Source organism: Mobula birostris, chromosome 30, assembly GCF_030028105.1.
Source record: "Mobula birostris isolate sMobBir1 chromosome 30, sMobBir1.hap1, whole genome shotgun sequence".
Classification (NCBI taxonomy): domain Eukaryota; kingdom Metazoa; phylum Chordata; class Chondrichthyes; order Myliobatiformes; family Myliobatidae; genus Mobula; species Mobula birostris.
This window is the reverse complement of record NC_092399.1, coordinates 8,813,571-8,839,239: the sequence shown is the minus strand read 5'-3', so window position 1 is coordinate 8,839,239 and position 25,669 is coordinate 8,813,571. Positions and strand designations below refer to the sequence as shown.

The window sequence follows — 25,669 nt, the reverse complement described above, 5'->3', positions numbered from 1 at the left end:
GGTGAGAGGCCAAGTCATAGGTGCTGCTTAACCTGCTTAGTTCCTCCAGCATTTTATGTGTGCTCCCATAAATATTTGCTTTCACCTTGACATTTCAACTTGACGTTATTACTTATCTAACTTGGGACTTTTCTTAGTTTTACATTGCCCAGTTGATTCGTTTGAAATCAAGGTTCAAAGTTCAAAGTGCACTTAGTATCAAAGTATGTATGCATTACATAATCTTGAGATTTGTCTCCTTACAGGCAGCCACAGAACAAAGAAACCCAATAGAACCCATTAAAAAGGACCACCAGAATGCGCACAAAAAAAGAAACAAACCATACAGATAATAAAAGTAATCAAATAACATTGAGTACTGAAGTTCACGAAAGTGAGTCCACAGCACAGTGAAGCCAGTCATCACCGCAGCTACCTTCCTGACCAGACCAATATTGGTAAAGCAAGTTCCTTCTGCCCATCAGGGGAGGAGAAGACAGCGGCACGACGCAGCGTGCGCAGCCACTCCGAAATGATATCGTATTTGTTAAGTAGGCACCATGCACAATCCTGATTTGATGGAGACAGGCGTGAGAAGCACGGAGGAACATCTGGAGAAACTTTTGAAATGCCTGCTTCACTGCTGTTGCTACTGTCCGATCAAGAATCTCCGGAGGGGAAGGCCCCAAATCCTCGGCTTTGCCTATTGCCTGTTGCCGGGGCCAGGGTCAAAGCGCTCGGCAGGGATGGTGCTTGGTGTTGGAGGCTCGAAGTTTTCGGACGGACTCAAGAGTCGGCTGTGGTCGGGTGCTTCCAGGGTGCTGCATCAGCAAGTTTGCGGCGCTGGAGGTTCATGGCAAGAAGAGAGTTTCTCTTCCTTCTACCGTCTGTGTGAGATGATAGGACTTTTGAGAGACTTTGAGACTTTTTTTTAACCGTGCCCATGGTCTGTTCTTTATCAAATTATGGTATTGCTTTGCACTGTTGTAACTATATGTTATAATTATGTGGTTTTTGTCAGTTTTTTTTAGTCTTGGTTTGTCTTGTGTTTCTGTGATATCATTCTGGAGGAACATTGTATCATTTCTTAATGCATGCATTACTAAAAGACAATAAAAGAGGACTGCGTGTCCTCATAATCAAATCTAATCTAATCTAATGTACACTTTAAATTCACCCAAAAGCAGTGGGAATATCCTGGAATGTGGACGTTCTAATCCGGGGGGGAAAAAGACTTGACAGAAGTAACTGTTGTGTATTTAATATTTCAGTAATACTGTAAATATACAGTATTGTGTAAAGGTCTTGACCATTTATATAACATCCAAGATGGCGCGGCAATCATCAGCAGCTTTCTGCTGGCTTTGAACTAGGGTGCCTAAGGCTTTTGCACAGCACTGTAGTAATTTAATGAAGTTCACTGTACTGCAACCAAAAGGAAATTCATAACACAGGTGAGTAATGATGAACCTGATTCTGAGATGGGCCTCTATTGTGGACTGAAAATGGGAAGGGGGCAAGCGAGAGGGGGAATCATGGTTGGGAAAAGGGGAAGAGAGAGGGGAGGGTGCCGGAAGCACCAGAGAGACCTTCTGTAATGATCAATAAACCAATTGTTTGGAGTCAAATGGCCTTTCCTGCTGTCTCAGGGCTGGGTGTGTCTGCACCTGCATCACCCCCGCCCCTATCTCTCCCTCTCTGCCACCCGTCCCAAACTCCCTCCTGTGGCATTCCACCCCCACCATTCATAAAATCCTCTGCCTCCGCCAGATTTACAAACTCGCTTTCCGCTCCACGTTGACAAATAGAGTACTGTGCAAAAGTCTTAGGCACCCTAGCGATATATATGTGCCTAAAACTTTGCACAGTACTGTATTGTCTGATTAAGCATTCTTTGTTGTTTAGGTAATTCATTATGGGATATAGATAAAAGTCTGTGAATGGCATATGTCGTCACACCTCCACATCATAAGTGTGTGCCTCACTAAAAGTTAAAAGGAAAGTACACACATTTATCCCCAGGTTTTCTGCAGTTTTTCTTTCGAATAGTTTTAGAGTTACAAAGCATAACAGTAACATTAAGAATAGTTGATTGCAGTGATCTGACCAAGAGCTGCCAACTCGGATCAGGAGTCAAAATGCCATCAGCAACTTCCACCCAATCCTGCCAAAGCTTATGAAAAGGTTTCCTTGAAAAATATTTCCTATTCTACGAAAAGAATAAAGGTTGAGCAAGTAGTAAAGAAATTGTTCAGTCAGGATAAATACTATAGATGTTCACATATCAGAATTTCACAGCCAAGGAAGTCTGGTAAACGTTATTTTCTATGCTAGGAAACTAAAATACGCAGTTCTCAGAGACAATGTTTAAAGGAAGTTACCACAGAGGAAAAGGCCGCTGCTTAAAGACTGCTTCCTTGACCCAACTTTTGGTTACTGCTCTAATCTTCCCCTTCTGGTCTTGACCTCTATGTCATGTGGATTTCTGTTCACCAGGACTGTTGGATTTCATAAGCAATATATCTTCCATTAAAGGTGGCACAGGAGCCTCACACCACCAGGTTCAGGATCAGTTATTACCCTTCAACCATCAGGCCCTTGTACCAAAGGAGATAACTTCACTCATTTCACCCACTCCATCATCAAAATGTTCCCACAGCCTATGGACTCACTTTCAAAAGCTCGTCATCTCATGCTCTCAATATTTATTGTTTATTTATTAATATTATTTCTTTCTTTTTGTATTTGCACAGTTTGTTGCCTTTTGCACACTGGTGAACACCCAAGTTGGGCGATCTTTTATAGCTTCTGTTATGGTTATTATTCTATGGATTTATCGAGTATGCCTGCTAGTCAATGAATCTCAGGGTTGTATATGGTGACATGTAGTACCAATAATAAAGTTACTTGGAACTTTGATAACTCCTTGAGCTAGCTTAGACAAAAAGACTACCTGAGGTATAATGAATTTAAGTGGCAGTTTGATAAGTGCATCCAAAAGGAGCATCACCACAATTATGAGCATCCTTTCCCCCTTCATTATATCTTTTTTGATATTGATCGCTTTGAATCCAGGTAAGTTCCTTTATTATGCTTGATAACCTACCCTTCTAAGGCCTTGCTGAACTGAGTGGCATCTGCCAATTTAAGAAAGTCTAGTTGTACTGTTTTTTTTAATCTAAAATTCGTTGACACTTCCAGACTCAATTATTCCAGCTTTCCTCTGGCTAGCGTCTACTCTCAACCTTTGGCTCATCTAAGATTCTGCTGCCTGCATCGTTTGCCAAACCAAATCTCACTCAATCATTCTTGCCGACCACAGTGTCTCAGATTTCAAATGTCATTCCTTTAACTCCTTCCATGGTCTCATCCCTCACCATTTCACCGTTCTCCCCATCACTTTAATCTCCAATAGTTCTACAATACTACCCCATCTCCTCCATGAAAAAAATCCTCCTGAAGCCCCTCTCTCTCCCCCTGGTGGTCTTGTCTTTTCTTCTGAGGCTCCACAGTGATGAAATTACTTCACTAAAATCCTCAGCTTTTACTTAAAATTTTCTATTTAACCAAGATTATGGTTACAAGTCAAGTCAAGTCAAGTCCACATTATTGTCATTTAACTATTTACATGTATATAATTTATATAACCATATAATGTATATAGAAATGAAACAACATTTCTCTGAACTAGTGTGTAAAGTGCAGTAGTACACATAACACACATAAAACACAATAACTTATGAAGGTAAGGATAAAATCTACAGTTAAATCACATATAAATAACAAACTAAGGTGCATAAATTAAATATTGTCAGGTACAAAACAGATTAACCAGTGACACTTCGAATGGGATGCAGCAGCGAGTTCAGAAGCCAAATGGCCTGAGGGGAGAAACTGTTTCCCATCCTGTTTTTATGCATCAGGGTCTCCTGTCTGCTGGTAGAAGGTCAAAAATGATACTGGATGGATGGGTGGGATCCTTGATGATACTAAGGGCCCTGCGTATGCAGCGCTCCTGATAAATATCCCCGATGGATGGTAGGGAGACCCCTATGATCTCATAGTCCTTTGTAGGAATTCCAGTCCAATGCTCAGCTGCTCCTATCCCAGATGGAGATGAAACTTGTCAGGGTGCTCTCACCTTTAATCTTTCTCTTTCACCACGTCTTCTATTTTTCGTTTTACCTGGACTATCTGTGGACAATCCTAATGTTCTTCAATTCAATTCAAGTTTAATTGTCATTCAACCATATATGGATACCCATGAATACAACCAAACGAGACAGTGTTACTCCGGGGCCAAGGTACAAAACACAGTACCAACAGTCATTCACAGCACAAAGCACACATAGCACATAAAGGTATCAGTACAATACAGCCATGCAATCGAAAAGTCCAGACCAGAGCCATGAACGCTGCCAAAATCTGCAGTCAACCACAATACAGCTTGTCTTCTTCCGAGTGAACACTGGGGGCAGCACTGACTCCAGCCTGAATGTCATATCACCCCCGGTAGAGTGCGTCAGCTCTGACGCCTATCTCCTGGCGGCTGTAAACATGCGATACCGCGATTTGAGGCATAGTCCTCGCACAGACAAGATAGCAAGCTCATATAGGATATCAGTAAAAAACAACCACGCAAAAAATAAATATGCATAAGGTCCAGACCCTGATTCTTCCAGCCAATGCTAGAATATTTATGCATTCCAAGTTCATCCAAAGCTATACCCAAGCTTTTATAAAGTTCCTGTCACTCAATACATGCACACTCATTAGCCCACCCAGCAATGCCTCAAGTTTTCAAATTCTGATCCTTCTTTTCAACTCTTCCAAGGTTCATCACATACTTTCTTTGTAATCTGCTTTAAGCACCACAGATTTCTGAGATCACCGCATCCTTCCGCCTCTAGTCTTCTGTATCTCACAATTCTACGAATGACTGTCCCTTCAGCTGTCTGGATATAACTCTCTATCTAAGAGGCTTCTTGAAACCTACACCTTCAACTGAGCTTGCCTGCAATCTCCTTTAATATTTTTTAAATCACTCTTATAAGGCAGAACTATCTTAAAGAGCTATATGCAGTACTGTGCAAAAGCTTCAGGAGCGGAGAGCAAATCTGTAAACCTGGCGGGAGCAAAGGTTGCTGGGAACAGCAAGGGTGAAGTGCTATAGGAGGGGCGTGGGACAGGTGGCAGACAAGGAGTGCCAGGGGTGGGGGGGGGTGAGGTGGCTCCAGTGCAGACACACTTAGCCCTGAGACACTAGGCAAGGTCATTTGATTCCAAACAATTGGTTTATTGATCATTACAAAATATCTCTCTGGTGCTTCCCGCTCCCTCCCCTCATCCTTCCCCTTTTCCCAACTGTGATTCACCTCTCCATGCCCCCTTCCCACTCTCAGTCCACAATCGAGACCCATATCAGAATCAGGTTTATCATCACTCACACATGGCATGAAATTTGTGTATTTTTGCAGCAGCAGCTGTGCAGAGCAATACATAAAATTACTACATACTGAGCAAAACTCTTGGGCTCCCTTGCTGTAGAAATGTGCCTAAGACTTTTGCACAGTGCTGTGAATGTAGGTCGTTATCTCTGACGAGGAGCAAAAGCCTCGGCTGTTGGCTGTTGACACAGGTGATGTCATTTTAATGGTGTTTTTATTGCAGGCAGTTAGCTTAATTCCAGATGTTGCTGAAACACCCCAAATAGCTGAAGCATGAGACACAGAGACACAAAACACATTGAATGAATAGGTGTCCAGAAATAAAACCACACACAACAGCTTCCCCACAATGCCACCTCCATCTGTTGGTTTTGCTTACAAGTCCTCACAGGTACAGGCCTATCCATCATTGCTAGCAAAGTCTCATATTCACCCCATCAGAGTCAAGATAGATATTGTAAACCTACAAATTAACTAAGGAAGTCAACAAAAAGATTAGATTAGATTAGATTCTACTTTATTGTCATTGTGCTGAGTACAGATACAAAGCCAATGAAGTGGATTTAGCATCTAACCAGAAATGCAAAGAATAGTGTTATTTACAAAATAACTGCGAATAAAAAGTAAGTGCTACAGCACACAAATATAAAAATACTGAGACAGTACAACATGGGTGCAATATTGCTTAGCTCTGTGATGTGAGGTTCAGCAGGGTCACAGCCTCAGGGAAGAAGCTCTTCCTGTGCCTGCTGGTGTGGGAGTGGAGGCTCCTGTAATGCCTACCAGATGGGAGGAGAGTAAAAAGTCCATCGTTAGAGTGAGATGCATCCTTGATAATGCTATTCGCCCTGCCCAGGCAGCGTTTATGGTAGATGTTCTCAACGGTGGGCAATTGGGTGCCGATAATCCGCTGGGCAGTTTTCACCACATGCTGGAGTGTTTTGCAGTCCAATACGGGACAATTGCCATACCACACTGAGATGCAGTTGGTGAGTATGCTCTCAATGGTACAGCAGTAAAAGTCCATCAGTATCCTGGGACAGAGATGAGCTTTCTTGATGCTCCACAGGAAATAAAGGTGCTGTTGCACCTTTTTGATCAAGATGGAGGAGTTCAGGGACCAGGTGAGATCCTCGAAAATGTGAACACCAAGGAATTTGAAGCTTGGGTCTTCTTTTTACTGAGATTTTATTGGTCTTCTTCTGGTATGGGTCATTGGTTAGAACCTGTGTTTGGGTCAATGTCCTAGCTTTTCCCTTCCTAAGCTAATGGAAAGGGTAATCCTTTGACAGCAATGGCTTCTCTTTCAGATCAGCCAAAATGAGTGGCCCCAAGTCAGACCCGAATGTTAAATACGTTGTGTGTTACAGATGGTAACACCTTAGCTCTTAAACTGGCTGTTGGGCCAAAAGAAAAAGATAAAATCTAAACATTTAACAAAAATTAACTATAAGCCATGGGTTAAGAAGGAAGTGGAACTGACTGAACTGACATACAACAGTTTAGTTTCCTGTTTACAATTTGCAACAATATTAATTATAACAGCTCCTTGTTATGACAATAGAAATGTAGTATCAAGGATCTTATAGGAGCCATGCATCTGTTCTCTATCTGTATTGTATTTTGTGATGCATGTTTATAATGGAAACTGGTCACATGGGTGGGGTGGTAAAAACAAAGGGAATAAGTTTCGTATTCTTGCTTTGTTCTGTTGCAGTTTGGTTCTAGGATCCACTAGGTGTCTTATCTTTTGTTAGCTGCTTAATTACACTTAATTGCATCCCTTCAATATTGTCTGTTTTGCTAGTTGCTTATAAAAGATCAAATGCATTTCTTCAACTATGAGGAACATCATTACTGGAGTGATTGGAGGATGTGTCATGCAAGGATAACAACTCGTACCAGGTCCCCAGCTGCGGAATTGGTTTATTAGAATTCGCCGCTACAAATCTGTTATAATTAATATTATAATTATAATCACCTACAATATACAAACATTTTGAACACTTGAACTGAGGTCTTTCATTGGCCGGGATTGACCATGGATATTGTGTCCTAGCTGTCTACATTATATGCAAGCATTGGCAGAATGATATGGAGAGCAAGCTACTGACCTTGTAGCAAGCTCTCACTCTCCATGGAGCTGAAGAATCCAAAGGGACAGCAGAGATTGATACAGTTTGGAGGAGACTGATACAGTTAGGAGAAGACTCATACATTTTGAGAGTCTGATACAGTATGACAGATTGATACAGTTTGGAGGAGACTGATACATTTTGAGAGTCTGATACAGTGTGACAGAGACTGACACAGTTTGGCAGAAACTGATACAGTTTGGAGAAGACTGACACATTTTGAGAGTCTGATACAGTGTGACAGAGAGTGATACACTTTGGAGGAGATTGATACAGTTTGGCACCAGTAGCATCTCAGGATTTGCCGATCACCACTGAACTGCCTTAGGACCTCCTGCTCCGAATTTTTCATCAGGGTTTGCTCCCGAAGTCTTCCCCATGAGTTAGTATACATTTATTTATTATTTTATTTAGTTGATATGGGGTAGAGTAGGCCCTTCTGGCCCTTTGTGCCACGGCACCCTAGCAACCCCAGATAATCCCAGTTAACCCTAATCTAATCATAGGACAATTTGCAATGACCAGTCAACCTACCCGGTATGTCTTTGGACTGTGGGAGAAAACCGGAGGTCCCGTGGAAAATCCATGCATTCCACAGGGAGAATGTACAGACTCCTTACGGAACGGCACCAGAACTGAACTCTGAACTCCATCAGGCTCTGAGCTGTAATAGTGACACACTAACCGTGGTACCACCATGGTACAGCTGCAAGCCAGCCAACGTTTGAGATCAGAGTTCTTCTTCTCCTGGATGAGCTGCCAGCAACAGCTGATGAGCCCCATCTGCCCAAAGAGACTTGTTTTACAGAGCTGGTAACATGCCTTTGCCCTTTCTCCTGTCAGTGGAAATGGTTCCGCCAGATTTAGTAGCTAAACCACACATGAAGGCGAGGAGCTGGTCTTGGTTGCCTGAGGCTATTTGAGATGCACGTCACTGGGAGCATTTAATAGGTAGTGGGAGTTTATCCTCATTACCTCCCCTGGCCATACACTCGAACTAGCCATTTACTTAATGCTTCACTTCACCAATTATGTTCCACTTTTGAAACAACAGAATGAAATTCAGATCAGACATCATTACTTACAAGGTTTTGTAGTAGCACTTACACAAGATATCCAAAAGTAATTGCTAAACTTTTTAGTTAATCACATCGTTAGTGCTTGTAAAAGCATATTAAGGGAATTCTCCCAAACCTTGATTTAATCCTAATTTGTAATCCTACTGTACCACGTACTCAAACCTGAATCTCACACCTCTGAGAGATATTGGCAATTATGATAAATCATTATAAAGACTTATAACTCACAACTCACAATAAACATTCTGCAAGTCCTTTTACAACCAACACTCCCTGATCTTGTTTCTGTCAATCTTGTTTCTTTATTGTCTGCTATAATATTTGTTGATATGGAAAAAAGTTGACCAATAAAGAATCATAATTTTAGCAACAAAGTGTGAAATGGATATGAGTTGATTTTTCAATGCTGCCATACAGTATTCTAGAAGTCAACCTGGTTGACCGGGGAGTAATCATATTGTACGTCACTGTATGAGTGACTCATGCAGACTGTGCTGTAGAAGTTCATAGTAAGGTTACTATCAAAGTTGTTGTTGTCCTTTTCTGCACTTGGGGTGCATTGACCAGCAATCTTGCTGTTTCCTTAGCATTTTTGCCTGTTTTTAATGAGGCCCAGTTGCTTGTTCGGCGCTCAACTTTGCACAGATGGAAACCGTGTAAGGAGCTGGCCGGATTGGAACCCAGAACCACTCGCCACGAAGTCTGGGTGAATCCCACTAAGCCATTGGCTGGCCACTATCATAGTGCATGTATGTTATCATGTATTATCATGAGATTCATTTTCTTGCAGGCATTTGCAAGAAGATAAAGAAGTACCATAGAATATTATGAAAAAATATACATAAGCAGAGAGAGACTTACAAACAATGAATATGCAAAAGTATGCAGATAAAAAAAATTATGGAGAACATGAGCTGTAGAGAGTCTTGGGAAGTGAGTCTGTGTGTCACAGAATCAGTTCAGAGTAGGGGTGATTGAAGTTATGATTATGATTATGAGGACACGCAGTCCCCTTTTATTGTCATTTAGTAATGCATGCATTAAGAAATGATAAAAATGTTTTTCCTGAATGATATCATGAAAACACATGACAAACCGACTTAAAAACTAACAAAAACTGCATAATTATAACATATAGTTACAACAGTGCAAAGCAATACCGTAATTTGATAAGAACAAACCATGGCACAGTAAAAATCTCAGAGTCTCTCGAAAGTCCCATCATCTCACGCAGACGGTAAACCTCCAGCGCCGCCAACTTGCCGATGCAGCATCCCGGAAGCATCCGACCACAGTCCGACTCCGAGTTCGTCTGAAAAACTCCGAGCCTCCGACCACCTACTCGACACCAAGCACCGAGCACCGTCTCAGCCGAGCGTTTCAACCCCGGCCCTGGCAACAGGCGATACGCAAAGCCGAGGATTTGGGGCCTTCGTCTCCGGAGATTCTCGATCGCACAGTAGCAGCGGCAGCGAAGCAGGCATTTCAGAAGTTAATCCAGATGTTCCTCTGCGCTTTCTCGTGCTTTATTCTTGCCAGTTTAGGAGCCCGATGTTTGTAGGGTAATAACTTCCTGAAACTGGTGGTGTGGGACCTAAGGTTTCCGTACCTCCTGCCTGATGGTAGTTGTGAGAAGAGAGCACGGCCTGCATTATGTGGGTTTTTGTTTTGATGAATGTTGCTTTCTTGTCTCAGCGCTCTACATAAATGTACTGACTGGTGGGGAGGGTTTTGCCTGTGATGGACTGGACTGTATTTACCACTTAATATAGCCTTTCCATTCCTGGGTGTTGTTGTTTCCATCCCAGGCCATGATGCAAACAGTCAGGATACTCTCCACTGTGCATCTACAAAAGTTTGTCAAAGTTTCAAAGTGAAACTCAATCCATGTCACTTTAGTGCTTAATGTTATGTGGGTAGATGACATGAGATGGCAGCGTTTATATCACACTGGCTGCCGTACAGGGCAGTAAATGTTTATACACATTGAATTTTTATGGGAAAGTAATATTCTTAGCAGTTTGCTGGACAAGCCTTAATCTTTGAGAGTAATGCCATGCGTGAATTTAATAGAGTCCATCTTTCACCAATGTGTTTCCCTGTGAGCTGACAGCTTTACACATCGAGACAGTATACCAACTAACTCAAGTCTGCAAATCAGACCGGTTTTTAATATTCCCATGACTTCAGCATCCTACAGCATGTGCAAAGTGATTAAACCGCCAGATAAGGTGACTGGAGGCGGGGGCTCGAATCCCACTTCTGACACCATGTTGTGTCCGTTAATGAGGGAGAGTGCAGAGCACACACCAGCACAGCGGCATGCAGGCTATTCAACTCAACTTTATTGATAACACTGCTTGTACGGTATGTGAACTCCTCCCATGTGAAAGTGGCTAACTGAGAGGCAGAGGAGTATCACTATTATCTACCACCAAAATCTAAATGAATAGTTAATTTTAATTGCAGTAACATAATCAGTTCTGGGATTTGGAATATGACTTTATTTAGGCCATAAGACATAGGAACAGAATTAGGCCATTCGGCCCATCATGATTGCTCTGCCCTTCCCTTTATGTCTGATTTATTATCCCTCTCAACCACATCCTCCTGGCTTTGTCTTGTGAACTTTGACACCTTACTAATCAAGAACCTATCAACCTCCACTTTAAATATATGTAATTTTTACCAGCTTACCATATTTACTAAGCACAGAAGAGAATTTGCCAGTAATTTTTGCTCTTGTAATTATACTTTCTATCCGTTATTTGCATCCAGCACAGTTGTTACTTGTTAAAAAGTACTTTGAAATGGAATTATTTGCTCAGTAAGAAGCGGTCTCTAAACTCTGACTCAAGGGGCTAAATTGGACAGCTCTCAAAGTGCAATTAACCCACACCTGTTTGAGTGCAGTTAGTGCACCAGCTTTATGTTATTATCATGATTTCAGCAGTCAACCAACCCTAACCACTCTGCTGATTGCCTCAGCATAATCTCACATCAGAGCCCAGTCAAACCACATTCCCACTATTGTAGTCACAGAAGACCATTCAATAATGTGCTTCCCCTGTCAACAGGGGGTGCAATTTTTGGGAGCGATGTTTAAGTTCAGCCTGCACCTCTTAAAGTTGCACTGTGGGTGTCAAAGAAAGGCCATTCTTTTCCACATATTGCAGTCCCATTCTTTGCAAGGCCCTTCATAAATTATTAACTTCACGCAGCGCAAACACTCTCATTCACTACCGTCTCATGTTGGTTCAGTACTTCTGCTAAGAAACTTATCTCAAGTCACAGCTAGAGTAGCATTAGTATGATAATGCACTGAGTTTAAAATAGATGCACTTTAGAAGCAATAGCGATTTCTTCTTCAGGTAAACATATTTCACACCCCGTCCCCACCCTTCCTCTGTTCACTAGTCTGACCTTTTACCTCTTCTCACCTGCCTATTATTTCCCCCTGGGTCCCCTCATCTTTCCTTTCTCCTATGGTCCACTCTCCTCTCCTATCAGATTCCTTCCTTCTCCAACCCTTGACCTTTCCCAACCACCTGTCTTCCAGCTAGATTCCTTCCCCTCCCCCTACCTTTTTATTCTGTTGTCTTCCCCCTTCCTACTCAGTCCTGGAAGAGGGGTCTCGGCCCAAGGCATCAACTGTTTATCCATCTCCATAGATGCTGCCTGACCTGCTGAGCCCCTACAGCATCTTGTGTGTGTTGCTCTGGATTTCCCCTCATCTGCAGACTTTCTCGTATTAACACTTAACAAACTAATGAAACTATGTAGGCTACCAATGAGAGTTAGCAGAAACCTAATACAACTAAACTGTTGTTTACAGTCAAATATACGCGGTCATGTGGAGCTTACTTGATGTTTAATCCTACAGCTTGATGACCATTTTGGGGCTTACAGTGAAATCCCATCAATTGGATCAATCAATGAGCCTACATCGGTGGAACTTCGAAATAAGGAGGAAGTGGTCACTTTGATGGAATTGTACTATAGGCCCCACAGCAGTCAGAGGGGCTTTATTCATAGAGTCATAGAAAAGTACGGCACAGAAGCAAGCTCTTCAGTCCTTCTAGTTCATGCCAAACCATTTAAACTTCTTAGTCCCATGGATCTACACCCAGACCACAGTCCTCCATAGCTCTCCCACCTACCCAAACTTCTCTTAACCACTGAAATTGAGCTGGCAGCTCATTCCACTCTCGTGACCCCCTGAGTGAAGAACCTTCCCCTCATGTTCCTCTTAAACATTTCACCTTTCACCCTTATCCCATGACCTCTGGTTGTAGTCCCACCTAACTCCAGTGAAAAAAGCCTGCTTGCATTTATCCTGTCTATACCTCTCATAATTTTGTATATCTCATTCAAATCTCTTCTCAATCTTCTACATTCTAAGGAATAATAATGTCCTAACCTATTCAATCTTCCTTTATAACTACTTAATTTAGAAAATCTGTAGGTGCGCGCACAAAATGCTGGAGGAACTCATGAAGCCAGGCAGCATCTTTGGAAATGAATAAACAGTTCAGGCTGAGATCATTCATCAGGACTGGAAAGAAAGAAGAAAGACACCAGAAAAAAAAGTTGGGTGGAGAGAAAGGAGAGCAAGCTAGAAGGTGATAGGTGAAGGCAGGCGGGTGGGAAAGATAAAGGGCTGGAGAAGAAGGAATCTGATAGGCCAGGAGAGTGGACCATGGGACTGTGCTTTTGAAAAGAGAGAGAGAGAGCCGCTCAACAACAGACACTTGTTAAAAAGAGAAAGAGAAAGTTCTTTAACACCGACATCTTGTTTTTAAGAGGGAGAGAGATGAAGACTGCTTGGAGATGGTGTTATGATTTTTCGGTGGGTTGTTTGTACTTTCTCCAAGGACATTGCCTGCTTGTACATTCTTACACAGACAGAGAAGGGAGGAGTTATTTGAATGACAGTTGGTACTCAGTACGGTGAGATAAATAGGAGGTCAGATGATAGACCTGCAACACATGTTTTTGGACACTGAATGAGCTTTGTTGTGCCCACAGAAAATGTGGGTTTTTGGAGGATTGATCAGTGGCTCTCACAGTGAGGAAAGGGAGTGACCAGTGGGGAGTTATTTGTGAGTCCAACCCTCGCCTGGGTTGATAACTCCACCACAGAAGAACGGTCCCTTTTGTTTGGTCACAGTCGATGTCTTTTAAAGGATTTTGGAGGACAACAGGAAGATCAATGGTGTCATCTCACCTGAAGACTCAAGTCTCTCCCTCTCTCTCTCTCCATCACTACTCAACTCAATACCACGAACTGAACTAAATTTTACACATTATTGTATAACTATCTATTTACTCCCAGACTTGAAGAAGCTTGGTTTTCATATATATATTCCATACTTACTTATATATAATCATCACTAACCTGTTTGATTTATCTGCATTTATATTACTGTATTGCGTAGTTACTAATAAATACCATTAGTTAATAGCAATACTGGACTCCAAAGTGTTTTCTATTGCTGCTGGTTCTTTAACCCGTCACGGGGTACATGACATAGGGTTGTAACGGTATTTGATTTTAATTTCCTTAACATTTATTGGGACTGCCATAGATGGAGCAGAATTTGATAAGTGTGTCTAGGAAAGTTTTCTCGAGCAGTATGTGTATAGGGGCAAACTTGGCTTCCTTCAGAAATGATGCCAGGCAACTGGCTGAAGTGTTGGTGAGAGACCAAGGACTAGAACTCTAATAGTTATTATTAGTTATAATTAGTTATGGAGAGAGCTAAGACTGGTCCACATATTAAAGTGCTAATATGTTCGTTCATAATGTGTTGCGTCTATGACGTAGGCGATCATGATCTCATGACCATGATGTTCTTGGCAAATTTTTCTGCAGAAGTGGTTTGCCATTGCCTTCTTCTGTATCTTTACAAGAAGGGTGCCCTCGACCATTATCAATACTCTTCAGCGATTGTCTGCCTGGTGTCAGTGGTCGCATAACCAGGACTTGCGATATGCTTCAGCTGCTCATACGACCATCCAACACCTGCTCCCATGGCTTAATATGATCCTAATCAGGGTAGGGAGGGATTAAGCTGGCGCTACACCTTGGCCAATGGTGACCTGCAGGCTAATGGAGAGGATTACATCTCCTTTGGTAGAGATGTATCCCCACCCCACCACCCACCTAATATGGGGAAAGCCTAACCCTAATAACATTAGACAGGAACTTGTAAATGTTGATTGCCAGAGGCTGGTAAGGAGATAAAGAGATGTCTGTCAATCTGGCAAGGAATAGGGGAAGTTCAGGGCCAGCATGTTCCCGTTGGAGAGAAGGGCAAGGCTGGCAGGATTAAGAAACCCTGGTCTTATGGGTATTGATGCTCTGGTCAGAATAAAGTAGTCATATGCAGGCATAGGAAGCTGGGATCAAGCAAGTCCTTGAGAAGTATAAGGGATGTAAGGGTGACACCTAAGTGGGAAATCATGAGGACAAAAGGAGGGCAAGGTTAAGGAGAATTCTAAGAGAATGCAGTTGACCTGGTTAATAGGTTTGCTGATGACACCAAAACTGGTGATTTAGTGGACAGAGAAATGGAATGTCTAAGCTTAGGACCTAGATCAACTGGGAGAGCTGACAAAGGGATGGCAGATGGAGTTCAACTTTTGTAAAGTGTGAGGGCAAGACCCTGGATAGTGTTGTAGAACACAGAGACCCAAGGGTAAAGGCACATTGTTCGCTGAAAGCAGACAGGGTGGTGAAGAGGCCGTTTGCAAACTGACCTTCATACGCCAAGGCATAGACCGTGGCTGCTTTGGTCACTTGTGAGACCACACTTGGAACGTCTTGTGCCAGTCTGGTCACCGAGAAGGACATCATTAAGTTGTACAGTGTTTACCCTCATTACTGATCATCAACCACTAGTGTCCATTTTCAGTCCGCAGAAGGGTATTCCACCAACCGCAGCCACACATGCAGGGACGGGCTCTTTTCTCGGAGGACACAATTAGGTTGAATTCAAGAGGGCAACTAATCATGGAAATGCTGATGGGTTGTCCTGTTTACTCTTGGAAAAGAAAATTCCAGAAAAATTTACAAAAGAGGGCACTCTTTGCAATGCATTTCTCCCTAACACAAATCGAATGTGACCAAATTATGGCAGAGGTGATCCAAAGTGAAACCAGAAAAGACCCCACATTGTCTCAGATCCCCATGGGAACCCAAGATGGCTGGAACGCGCAGCAGAGATTCCAGGTCCCACTGTGTTTACCAGTACCAGGATGAACTGGCCCTTGTTGCCTTATATGGGGATTGGGAGTTGCTGCCCCACCTAAACTGAGAGTTAGTGTGTTTAAGGAGTCTATTTTTCCATTGCTTCAAGTCCAATTTCTCACTACATTAAAAGAAATGTACTACCAAAAGTAACATACGCTAACCCAGGCCAAATGGCCTCAAAGAAATATGAGGCACCGGTGTCCAGAATATCTTTAGAGAAGAATTTTAATATCAAATCTACTGCCTGCAGCGAGTCACAAAAATGACTTGGCTTCGTCATCAAAGGAAAGGCCAAGGAACCGGTCAAGGTGGCAATATCCTACTCCAGCTCCATAAAGCTCCAAACCCCATGGTCAGTCCTTCTAATAAAAGGCTAGTAAAACCCAAATTAAACTGCAGCTCAGACAAACACTTCCAGCCTCCCCACAAAGATGCCATTGTCAATGGCTGAGTCTCTGCCAGAACACCTCAAGCTGGTTTAAAGTAAGTTAATAGAAATGAGAAAGCTGCTCCCGCATGTTTTATTTTCCAAAAATAAATCAGTGTTGAGTAAAGTTTAATGAGTCCTCTCCAGTGAATAAATAAAGCCGTGGTAACAGCTGTCATACTGGAAGTGTTTCATGAATCACAGAGACTGGGACGCTGTGCGGTGACTGGGTTCTGAGAAGAGAAATTTATGTCCCAGCTGTGCCTGGACTGGACGCTTTGAATGCTGCATGGAGTGGCCTTCCTAATCCCACACAGTGTAAGTGCAGCTGGTAACTGAGCAACAGTATATGAGCATGAGTGGGCAGTGATAATTATCTAACTTAGTTCAGGATCAAAATCAGGTTTAATATCAATCACCAGCACATGTTGTGAAATTCGTTGTCTTTGTGGCAGAAATACAATGCAATACATAATAATAGAGAAAAAGTGTGAATACAGTAAGTATAGGAAGGCTGTAATTCACAATTAAATACTTGAAACAGTGACAAAACAGCTCTATTTCCATCTTTAATATCTCTATTTTACCCCTTCAGGAATCTTTTAGTTTATGAAGACACGTAGTCCTCTCTTATTGTCATTTAGTAATGCATGCATTAAGAAATGATACATTATTTCCTCCGGTCTGATATCACAAAACACAGGACAAACCAAAACCACATAATTATACATATAGTTACAACAGTGCACAATACCATAACTTGATGAAGAAAGTCCGTGAGCACAGTAAAGTTCAAAGCTTCTCAAGTGTCCCAAATCTCACACAGACGGGAGAGGGAAGAAAAACTCTCCCTGCCATGCCGACCACAATCCGATTCTGAGTCATCCGAAAACTTCGAGCTATGATCAGCTCTCTGACACCGAGTACTGAGCGCCATTTCTGTCTGAGCGATTCGACCTCTTTCTCGGTCGCCAAAAGCAGGCAAGGCCAGGGATTTTGAGGCCTACCCTCTGAAAGATTCCCGACCACACAGTAACAACAGCAGCAAATGGGCGTTTCAGAAATTTCTCCAGATGTTCCCCTGTGCTTTCATGTCCATTCTCCATCAAATCAGAATTGTCCACGGCCACTATTTAACAGATACGACATCATTTTTCACCGGAGGGCTGTGCACGCGCGGCGCGCTGCCATCTTCTCCTCCCGCCTTTTGAAGACCCTGACCTGGAGTTACACGCTGACTACAGTTCTTTGTGGGAATGGGACCCACTCTCAGGGTTTCAGGACCGGCCATTATTGAGCACATCAAGGGCTTGGCCTAAAAGCTCAGCCCGCCTTCGGAGGACCGAGATCTCATGGCTCTGGAGATGGAGGGATCGAAGGTCGGTGTCTGGCAGGAGATGGGTGTGTTGTGGGAGATGAAAGAGGTCTGGCTGTGTGCCCAGAGACCCAAGATCTTTGGGCACAGAGCTTGGAAAAAGCAACGTAACGGACTTCTAACATTGTAAACTAGCGAGTTGTTTGTTATGTCTCCCCGCTCGCTGTGAAACGGAGACATCTCTTTCTCCCTTATTAGGGAGAGACAGAGCCTGTGGTATGTCGAATACCGGGTGAACAAGTAGTCTTTGGAGAACTGCAAGTCTGTGTCTTTGCTGTTGCTTTGCTCATGTTTGAGTGCTCGGCGCCGATGCTTTTTTTTGTCGATGGGGGAATCATTAGTTGCTGCTGCTTATGCGCGGGAGGGAGGGGAACTGGGGGGGCAACTTTGGGCTTCTAACATTTAACTGTCATTCATTCTTTGGGGGCACTCCTCTGTTTTCGTGGATGGTTGCGAAGAAAAAGCATTTCAGGATGTATATTATATACATTTCTCTGACATTAAATGTACCTGTGAAACCTTTGAAATACTTTAATTAAATAAGTCGGGCAAAAATTTATAAAAAAGGAGTGAGGTTGTGTTCATGGGTTCAGAGTCCATTCAGAAATCAGATGGCAGAGGGGAAGAAGCTGTTCCTGAATCGCTGTGTGTGTGTCTTCAGGCTCCTGTACCTCCTCTCTGATGGTAGCAATGAGAACAGGGCATGTCCTGGGTGATGGGGGTCCTTAATGATGGATGCTGCCTTTCTGAGGCACCACTCCTTGACGATGTACTGGATACTACGGAGGCTGGTGCCCATGAAGGAGCTGAGTATGTTTACAACTCTCTGCAGCTTATTTAGACCCTGTGCAGTAGCCACAGCACCCCCCCCCCCCATACCAGACAGTGATGCGGCCAGCTGGAATGCTCTCCACAGCACAATTGTAGATATTTGCAGTGTCTTTGGTGACATATCAAATCTCTTCATACTCCTAACGAGATTTGGCCACTGTTGTGCCTTCTTTGTAGCTTTGGGCACATGAAGAATCCTCAAAGATATTGACACCCGAGAAATTGAAATTGGTCACTCTTTCCACTTCTGATCCCTCTATGAGGAATATCCCTCTATTAGTTATTACTAATGATAATATGACTAGCTCAGATTGTGGACAAATATTATTCCTTCAGTACCAACAGTACATTCCCACAGTTAGATTTGAAGGAGGACATTTGGACCATAATTGTTTGACGGTGTGGTTGAGAAGGCATACGGTGCATTGACCTTCATCAACTGTGGGATTGAGTTTAAGAGCCAAGAGGTAATGTTACAGCTGTATAAGACCCTGGTCAGACCCCACTTGGAATACTGCGCTCAGTTCTGGTCGCCTCACTACAGGAAGGATGTGGATACTATAGAGAGGGTGCAGAGGAGACTTACAAGGATGTTGCCTGGATTGGGGAGCATGCCCTATGAGAATAGGTTGAGTGAACTTGGCCATTTCTCCTTGGAGCAACGGAGGATACGAGGTGACCTGATAGAGGTGTATAAGATGATGAGAGGCATTGATCGTGTGGATAGTCAGAGGCTTTTTCCCAGGGCTGAAATGGCTAGCATGAGAGAGCACAGTTTGAAGGTGCCTGGGAGTAGGTACAGAGGAGATATCAGGGGCGTTTTTTACGCACAGAGTGGTGAGTGCGTGGAATGGGCTGCCGGCAACAGTGGTGGAGGCGGATACGATAGGGTCTTTTAAGAGACTCCTGGATAGGTACATGGAGCTTAAAAAACAGAGGGCTATGGGTAATCTGAGGTAATTTCTAAAATAAATACATGTTTGGTACAGCATCGTGAGCCAAAGAGCTTGTATTGTGCTGTAAGTTTTCTATGTTCTATGTTTCTATTGTATGGGAAGTTGTACTATAATTCATGCCATATTTTTAAACATTTCTAATGATATATGTTGAGGTGACAAATCAACCAATGCAAGAAAAGGAAACATTTATCCCTTTGTCATATGTTTCCCATTAAAGCACTTTTAAGTCAGATAAAATGGTTTTAAAATAACAGTTTAGTGTTATCATCAGTGACAGATGTATTATCAGTAGCTTGTGCTGTAATATCTAACATTTACTGTCTTCTTCCAGACACTTCTCAGAATCTATCAACCGGCAAACTGTTTGTTTATCTATCCATCTATCTATCTATCTAATCTCGTGGAATAGGCTCTTCTAGTCCTTCAAGGCAGCCCACCAGCACCCCTCCCCCCAAATTAATCCTAACCTAATAAAGGGAAAATGTACAATGGCCAATTAACCAACCAACTCGCACACCTATGGGCCTGTGGGAGGAAACCAGAGTACCCGAGGGAAACCCACACGGTTGCCAGGAGAACGCCCCTACGGGCAGCTGCAGGAATTGAACCTGGGTCGCTGGTGTTGTAAAGCATTGTGCTAACCACCACGTGGTCGTGCCATGTTGCGACATCTCCCTGTGGTTCAGCGACAAACTTGTTACAACTTTGTGTGCTGAACAATTCTGTGTAATTTTTGGGATATATTAAGTTATCGTAGATGTGCGAACCAGCATAGAACTCAGTTTTTGTTTGCTAATAGCAGAATTTTCCCAAGGACAATTCTGTCCCAATCAAACTGCGGCTGATAGGATTAGTTGCTCCTAACTCTCTAGATTGGACCACCTTTCCTTCTGACGGAGAAAGAACCTATTGAGTTGATGTCAGCACACAGAACAGTCCCAACCTCCACTTATCTTCCCACTGACTCATTTTCCCCACATTTCTATCATCTGTTCCCCATATTTTTCCGCTCATCTACACACTAGGCGCAACTTACAAAAACGTAGGAGATTTCCGCCGGAAATCCAGAGTAACATACTCAAAATGCTGGAGGAACTCAGCAAGTTGGGCAACATCTATGGAAAGGAGTAAAGAGTTGAGTTTCAAGCCTAGACCCTTCATCAGGACAACTCAACCCACCAACCCACATACCTTTGGAATATGGGAAGAAATGGGAGCACACCAGAAGGGAACCCACATAGTCACAAGGAGATCATGCGAACGAGTGGGCAGAATTGATCCAGGTGATGGACTTATGAGCAGCAGCTATACCAGCCCCCCATTCCGACAACTTCTGCAAAAAAGCTTCACTGAATTAGCTGCTTGAAAGCCTGTAATAATGTTCCAGAAAAATTCTGACCCAAAACTCTTGCACCTGAGTGGGATACTGCACAATTTCTGCCCAAGATGCTTGCACGTTTGCAAGGTACGGTCAAATTCCTGCTCAGAGCTTTCTCCCACAGTGTTGCGGCTAAGGTCAGAAACACGACAATGCAGTATAGGTTTTGTAAATATGAAGAGATTTGCTTCACTGCAGTGGGAGAGCAAGATCGCATTAGTGTCACCAAAGATGCTTAACAGAATACTAGTCATGTGGTTGCAAATGCTTTCCCCTTGTATGACAGCATGAGTGGACTCTAATCTTCTGTTGTCAATAGAAACAGATTATTTGCCTTTTAAACTTAAACAAAAGGGGCCATTGTGAAACCGCATCACATAGCGAAAGTCTTTCCACTGGTGTTCAAACATACAAAAACAACTAGGCTGGCTGAATTATGGCCAATGTGGCCTTCTGGTTTTCAGTTGCAGTGAAGATACAAGATTCAGGAGTGTTCAGGATTGAAGATGTACTGCAACTTGCATGGTCTGTAAGTTTCGTCAGGTTCCTCAGAATGTCTGGTGCTCTGACGCCTGGAGGAGTGTAGGCTTGTGCACTGCTGTTGGAGCACACCCAGCACGTGACCCAGCACCCAGCACCCAAGTGCAGCCTCGACTTCCTTAGGAGACTGCGGAGATTCTCCATGACGTATAAACTTTGACAAGCTTCCACAGATGTGTGGTGGAGAATATACTGACTGGCTGCATCACAGCCTGGTATGGAAACATCGAAGCCTTTGAACAGAAAATCCAACAAAGGGTAGTGGATTCAGCCCAGTATGTCACAGGTAAAGCCCTCCCAACCACTGAGCACATCTACATGAATCGCACATCTACATGAAACCAGAAGGCCACATTGGCCATATTCCAGCCATAGGAAAACAGCACCCATCATCAGAGATCCCCACCACCCAGGTCATGCTCTCTTCTTGCTGTTGGGTAGAAGGTACAAAAGCCTCAGGACTCGCACCACCAGGTTCAAGAACAGTTATCACCCCTCAACCATCAGGCTCTTGAACAAAAGGGGATAACCACACTCACTTGCTCCATCATTGAAATGTTCCCTCAACCAATGATCCCACTTTCGTGATTCTTTATCTCATTTTCTCATAATTTATTGCTATTTATTTATAGCAACATTTGCACAGTTTGTCATCTTCTGCACTCTGGTTGATCTTTCACTGATCCTGTCATAGTTACAATTCTGTTGATTTGCTGAGTATGCCCACAGGAAAATGAATCTCAGAGTTGTATATGGTGACATATGTGTACTGAGATAATAAAATTTCCTTTGAACACACCTGCACTTGACTTCTGGGAGCTTTGACCGTGCATTCAGGACCCACAGGTGACATGGACTGGACGGGTAGAAACAGCTTTCACAGATTTGCTACGTGAGGGAACCCTGGGAGCGTCTCGTTTAGCGTAATGCTGTCATATCTTGGTGGCGTCACAGTAAGGAGTTCAATCTCAGCTTCCTCTGTGAGGAGTTTGTGCATTCTTCCCGTGGATTGCGTTGGTTTTCTCCAGGTGCTCTGGTTTCCTCCCACAGTCCAAAGAAGTCATTGTAAATTGTCCAGTAATTAGGTTAGGGTTAGAATCGGGGGTTGCTGGCGGGGCAGCTCGAAGGACCAGAAGGGCCTATTCCATGCTGTATCTTATTTATCTCTGAATAAGTAAATAAATAAATCATTTAGGATAGACATGCCTCAGGTCCTCATAGCCCAATGACTCCTCTAAAGGTCATGTGGGCAGCTGGTTATCCTTTGGCTCTTCTCTACCTACCCCCATTATAGCCAACAGAAGCCCTCCAGCTCGCTCACTCATCCTGTCAGCTAACAAGCCCCAATTATAAACCCAGCCACCACTGTTCCTGGCAGTTAACTTCACACTCACTCCTCTTCCAGCCTTGTTATGACCATGAAACATGGGAACATAATTAGCCCACTTGGTCCACTGAGCCTGCTTCACCATATAATCAAGTCAAAGTCAAAGTCTGTCCCGAGCCTTTGTAGCCCATCAGGCCGGTGCTCATGTCGGTTTCTGTGGCGTGAAGCCACTGAGAGTACGAAACTACCCGCCCCCCACCCCCACCGGATAGGACGCCAGTCTATCGCGAAGTGAACCCCCAGCATTTCAGTATTTGCAGGTACCCATTTTCAGCTGGGTGGACTGGAGCAGTGTGTGGTTAAGTGCCTTGCTCAAGGACACAACACGCTGCCTTGGCCAATACTCCAACCCACGACCTTCAGATCGTGAGCCCAACGCCCTAACCACTTGGCCACGCACCACACCACCACATACTCAAGGCCGATTCATTTTCCCTCTCAACCCCGTTCTCCTGTCTTCTCCCCATAACCTTCAATGCCTGACCAAAAGTTTGACAGTTTGATCTTTTACCAACCCAACTGCTCTTGGGAGGCCTAAAAGCAAACTTCTTATTGCACTCCAGTATGGACTCTTCAGAATCAGGCATATGTTGTGAAATTTGTCGTTTTGCACAGCAGTACAATGCAATACTTAATAATAAAGACGATAAATTACAATAAGAAATATAAAGCGTTAAAAATAAATCAGTAGTCCAAAAAGAGGGGAAAAATATTGAGGTACTGTACATGGGTTCATTGTCCATTCAGATATCTGGCAGTGGATCTTCCTCACAACGCCCAATCCTCTAATACATAGGTCTTCCCAACTCTGTCCCTGGAATCCTGCCTTAACTTATCCCATTTGCAAAAATGGGAGCTTAAATCAAACATTTATTGGTTTCACATTCTCTAGTAGTTTGACATATCCAGACAGGCTTCTCTAATCTTCCAAGGATCCAAATGACATGAATTAATGGTACAATGACAACATTCAAGTGGCCCTTTACTGCTCCCGGCTGTTTTCAGCGGGCTTACTCCAGTTTGGGAAAAAGCATTAAATTCCATATTTAGCCTATATACTAGTGAATTGGAATCAGTAGTCATAGAGTCATAGAAAAGCACAGCATAGAAACAGGCCCTTTGGCCCATCTAGTCTGTGCTGAACCATTTAAACTGCACTCTCACCTAGCTGCTCTGGGACCATAGCCCTCCAGACATTTACCATCCATGTATCTATCCAAACTTCAATTAAACGTTGGCGTCTTCATCTCATGTTCTCAATATTTATTGCATATTTATTTATTATTATTATTATTTCTTTCAATTTGCCTTGGCACAGTTTGTTGTCTTCTGCACTCTGGTTGAGTGCTCAAGTTGGCCCAGTCTTTGGTTATTATTCTATAGACTTATTAAGTATGCCCACAAGAAAATGAATCTCAGGGTTGTATATGGTGACATTTATGCACTTTGATAATAAATTTACTTTGAACTTTTGGACTTTGAACGATTGGTTGTGCAAAGCTGATTATTGCAAAGAAATCTAAAGCACCATTGAGAGTCATAAAATCTCTCAATTAAAGAAAACTCTGAGCACCTTCAAGAATTGTAATCCTCTTGAATAATATGCAGACTGAGAATCGGGGATCAGTCGTAACAAGGTTCATTTTGTCTCCAATCACTGTCTGCCACCAAGGAAAGAGAAAGGACTGCAAATATCATTTCTTTGCCTTTATGTAATTAAAGAAAGATTTGCAAATAAATAGCATCTTTCACAGCCTCAGGACACCTCAAACTGCTTCACTCCTGAAGTACTTTTGAAGACTGATTTATGTTTTAATGCAAGGAACAGTGTATTCTTCAGTTAATGGTCGAAATGTGTCGGAATCAGAATCAGGTTTATTATCACTGGCATGTGTCGTGAAATTCGTTAACTTAGCAGCGGCAGTTCAATGCAATACATAATATAGAAGAAAATGAATGAATGAATAAATAAATAAATTACAGTATACATATATTGAATAAATTAAAACATGCAAAAAAAGGGAATAAAATATATTAAAAGGGTAAGGTAGCGTTCACGGGTTCAAGGTCCATTTAGGAATCTGATGGCAGAGGGGAAGAAGCTGTTCCTGAATCACTGAGTGTGTGCCTTCAGGCTTCTGTACCTCCTACCTGATGAGAAAACGGCATGCCCTGGGTGCTGGAGGTCCTCATTAATGGACACTGCCTTTCTGAGACACCTCTCTTTGAAGATGTCCTGGGTACTTTGTAGGCTAAATTTACAACCCTCTGCAGCTTCTATCAATCCTGTGCATTAGCCCCCTCCATACCAGACAGTGATGCAGCCTGTCAGAATGCTCTCCACAGTACATCTATAGAAGATTTTGAGTGTATTTGTTAATATACCAAATCTCTTCAAATTCCTAATGAAGTATAGTTGCTTTCTTTATAACTGCATTGATATGTTAGGACCAGATTATATCCTCAAAGATCTTGACACCCAGGAACTTGAAACTGCTCATCCTCTCCACATCTGATCCCCTATGAGGATTGGTCTGTGTTCCTTCGTCTTACCCTTCCTGAAGTCCACAATCTGCTCTTTCGTCTTACTGACGTTGAGTGCCAGGTTGTTGCTGCGGCACCACTCCACTAGTTGGCGTGTCTCACTCTTGTACGCCCTCTCGACACCACCTGAGATTCAACCAACAATGGTTGTATCATCAGCAAATTTGTAGATAGTATTTGAGCTATGCCTAGCCACACAGTCATGGGTATAGAGAGAGTAGAGTAGTGGGCTAAGCACACACCCCTGAGGTTAGGGATGCATGGTAGTGGTTAGCACAATGCTTTACCCAATCAATGACCCAATTTAATTTCCACCACTACGTGTAAAGAGTT

At 43.0% G+C, this 25,669-nt stretch overlaps 1 protein-coding gene across 2 annotated transcripts in view; it reads right to left on the bottom strand.

The window, feature by feature from the left end:
* col8a2 (collagen, type VIII, alpha 2) overlaps window positions 1-25,669 on the bottom strand; it is a 223,073-nt gene that overhangs the window by 178,487 nt on the left and 18,917 nt on the right. The window contains exon 2 of one of the 2 annotated variants that reach the window (XM_072247123.1): window positions 25,346-25,462. The exons of the other annotated variant lie outside the window; for it this stretch is intronic. The gene's annotated coding sequence lies outside the window, so the exon portion shown is untranslated. The remainder of the gene's footprint in view (window positions 1-25,345; window positions 25,463-25,669) is intronic. 2 annotated transcript variants of the gene reach the window in all.